Source organism: Myotis yumanensis, unplaced genomic scaffold, assembly GCF_028538775.1.
Source record: "Myotis yumanensis isolate MYYU_CA2020_CCGP unplaced genomic scaffold, mMyoYum1.0.hap1 SCAF_10, whole genome shotgun sequence".
NCBI lineage: Eukaryota > Metazoa > Chordata > Mammalia > Chiroptera > Vespertilionidae > Myotis > Myotis yumanensis.
The window spans coordinates 19,529,945-19,533,919 of NW_027223761.1; the positions used below are offsets into that span (position 1 = coordinate 19,529,945).

The 3,975-nt window shown below is 40.8% G+C and overlaps 1 pseudogene; it reads left to right on the forward strand.

The window, feature by feature from the left end:
• Nucleotides 1-2,674: 2,674 nt before the first annotated feature.
• Nucleotides 2,675-3,595, forward strand: LOC139017723 (olfactory receptor 9I1-like; annotated as a pseudogene).
• Nucleotides 3,596-3,975: the final 380 nt, after the last annotated feature.

Sequence of the window (3,975 nt, forward strand, 5' to 3'; positions counted from 1 at the left end):
GCTGTTTCCAGCCTTCCTACCATATCTGCTCTCTCTGGCTTATCATAATCAACTGCCCCTCCCCTACTATGACACTCCTCTCCAAAGGAAAAATAGCTGCCCTCCCCCAGAGGAGATCTAAAGGTGTCTCTTAGGGGAGCAGTGGAGTGAGGTGGCTCTCCTGACTTGTGCCTCCCCAGCTGGGGTTGCCGGAAGCTGGGCTACAGCATCCTACTTCCTGGGCCAAAGTGATGAGCCAAGGTGTAGGTTCATAAAAAGCACCATGAATCTGAAGCCTGAAGTCCTGTTGCCATGTAGTCTTGGGAAAGTTGGTTTAACCATTTTGAGCCTCATTTTATTCAGCAATAAAATGGGGATACATTAAATTTCTGAATGACGGAACTACTTAGTGGTTAAAAAGTCCCTTATTTAACAATTATATGGATTCTTTACTCTGTACTAGGTGCAGTGCATGTGCTTTCATGAATTATCTCTTTTACCTCTCACAGGACAGCAGTGCTGATGTTATTGCAATAGATGTCGAGACTGAGATTCCAGAGGTCAAGTGCCTTGCCCAAGATCACACAAATAGAAATGACTGAGTCTGAGTTTGGAATAACAAGTTCTGTCTGTTTCCAGGGCCCATTTTCTTAGCCACTGTGCTCTATTGTTTGGATTCCAGTCTTACTTTTACACCAAATGGTTAGGGGCTGATTGTAGGGCCTCTGATACCTTAGGGGCCTCTCTTTGTTTTAGGAGGCCGACCCTTTGGAACACAGTTGCCTTGAAAGCGTCTCACAAGGACCTGAATAACTCAGCATATTTTGAAATGGAAGTGGGGTGGTTCACTGCAGGTGAATTGTGTCTCTATTTTCTATTGTTTGTGGATAATGATGTATGCAAATAAATGGAATAATTGCCTGATCCCCAGCATTTCTGCTAAAATGTCATCTTTTCAATGAGCCTTCCCTGACAGTCCTATTTAATACTACTCTCCTTACTTGACTCACCCAATTCCCCATACCTAGCTGTTCCTTCTTTTAAAAAATTTTCATAACATTTATCATCTTCTATTATAATAGAAAATATACTTTAAAAATATATTGTATATGTTTGGCTCTCTACTAGAATGACTGCTGTATAAAGGCAAAGATCTTTGTCCATTTCTTCAACACGCCCTCCCCCCCCCCCCCCCCCCCAACCCGCTTGAGCAACCAGAAGCATGCTTGGCACATGATGAGTTCTCAGTAGATTCTTACTGAATAAATACCAGTAAATGGTAGTCTTTTCTCTCTCTCTCTCTCTTTTCCCTCTTTGGTCAGAATGATTTGTGTAAATTCCTTTCAGAACAGAGCAAGTCATTGTTTTGGTCAAAGGTCAGAATTAGAATGGCTCCTGAAGAAAGAAAAACACTCCAAATACTTACATCATTAGGAAATTGGTGAGGGGAGAACATCAGATGCGGGCCTTTATTTCACCAGTAGTTCAGCTTTTGTCAAACATTGATCAAAGTTTCATTTTCTTATTTAGCTGAAATCCTATGAGATCTTTCTCAAATTTAGTTTTTATTTCCAGGTTGGAAGAATTACAAGAAGAACCACCTTTGAAGTGCACATTCAGTATTTTCATCACCCCAAATTATCAGCACCCAAAGGTACTGAGGCAAGATTGTCCAAGTAAGTGGCAAGAACTCCATCTGTATTAGAATTCTAAACTCAGTGTGATGGCTTTGTCCCTTGATGAGCTGTGCAGGCTAATTCTGGAATGGCTTGATTCATGTATCTTTTGAATTGATATTGATCTGGCATTAAAAAAAATGGGGCAGGTCCTTTGGAATAAGAGAAGAACTTGGAAACCGGGCCGTGGTGCTTGGCAGGAACAGAGAGGAAGTAGTGACTTGGCCCGTAACAGTTTGTAGAGGTCCTAACAGTGCTTGCTCTTCACGGCTCACTGCTCACTGCCTTGCACCTAATTCCATTTGTTTATATGCACATCAAAAGAACTGCAAAGAATGATAGGGTTGATATTGGAACTCCAGGGGGCTGTGGATTAGGAGATAAGATTCCAAAATGTTCATGAACTTAGGAGCATGTTACATTGTTGCATAATTTTGAAAAAAATAATTCTCAGCATGTGAGTCAGACCGTTTGCTAGGCACAGTATGTACATTATGTGTTTCACAATAATATTGTGACTCTGGTGTTGAAATCCCCTTTAAGTCAATAGGGAGATTAAGGCTCAGAAAGATGAATTAACTTGCCCAAGGTCTCTAGGAATTTGAACTGAGGTCTGATTTCAAAGTTTATGACCTTAAAACTCAACCAGTAGGGTTTCTCTAACCATGTAGAATTCTCTGGCTCTGCGGTGAAGCTGATGAAGTTTTTAATTTGGAACCCTTCAGAAGTATGGAAATGTCCAAGGAACTGAACTGTAGCTCTGGCTTTGCCTCTTGACTTACTGTGAAATCATGAACTAGTCACTTTACTTATTTGACCCTCATGTTCTTCTCTTGAAAATGGGATTAACAATTTGTGCTTCTAAGGTCAAATGAAATAAAGTTTGTGAAGAATGTCAAGTGTTTTTTCAAATTTAGAAGATTGTTATCATTACTAAAAATGATCAAATCTAGCCATATTCACCTTGACTTATCTTTAATGAGACTTAAAAAAAAATTTCAGTGTGCATTCTAGGATTCATGGCAGAGAATGGCACTGTGGTGACAGAGTTCATTCTGATGGGGTCCCAGCTGTAGGGAGAGCTGCAGATGGGTCTCATCTTTGTGGTCTTGGTTCTTTATCTCATTACCAGGGGGGCAACCTGGGCATGATAGTGTTGAGTCAGAGTGACCCTTGCCTCCAGACTCCCAGGTACTTCCTCAGCCACCTTTCCTTCCTGGACATTTGCTACTCTTATGCTATTGTCCCTCAGTTGCGTGAAACCTTGGATACTGATAAGATGGTCACTATCTATGAGCACTGTGTGACCCAGTGCTTTTCGTTCACACTCTGGGCTAGTACTGAATGGTTCCTTTTGGCTGTGATGGACTCTGATCAATATGTGGCTGTGTGTAACCCCCTCCTTTATGCCACTGCCATGACACCACAGACATGCCTGGCGCTGGTGCTGGTACATATGCTAGTGGCATGCTCAATTCCTCAACCCCTACGGAGTGTACCTTCTCAATCTCCTTCTGTAAGTTCAACCAGGTGAACTTCTTTTTTTGTGATCTTCCACCCCTGCTGAAGCTTCCTGTAGTGAGACCAGGCTATGGGAATAAGTGATCTACCTCTTTGCTTTCTTGGTCATAACAACCAAAGCATTTTAGTGATTCTTATATCCTACTTGTTTATCATTTGGGCCATTCTGAAGATTTGTATAGTAGGTGGCAAAGCCAAGACTTTCTCCATCTGAGCTTCTCACATGACTGCAGTTTGGGACACTCATATTCATATACCTGAAAGGTAACATGAGCAAATCCCTCGGGGAGGACAAGATTGTGTCAGTATTTTACATTGTGGTCACTCCTACATTGGACCCAATGATCTATAGCCTGAGAAACAAGGAAGTGAAGGAGGCTCTGAAGAAGAACTTTCATAGGGTGAGGGTTTCCAAGTAGCAAAAAAAAAACAACAAAAATAAAAATAAAAAAATTAAAAGTTTCTACAAATCATCCTTTGGGCTTTTGGCTTGTTCCCTTAACACATGATCCAGAGCTCATAATTACAAAGACATATTGAGGCGGAAAATTATAGTTTGAATTTTAGTGATTTATTTATTACCTCTATGACCTTGATCCAGAAATTCTCTGCCTCAGTTTTCACATCAGTAAAAAGTTCTGCCTTGCTGTGATTATAGCCAGGATTAAGAGAGATGGAATGTCAAAGGACTTAATGAATAATAACATGCTATAAAATGTAAAATTTATTTTTCTGACCTGACCCAGGCATTGTTGAGTGTTTTCTTAGGAACTCAAATTTTTGTTCTCCTGTGAAGCTA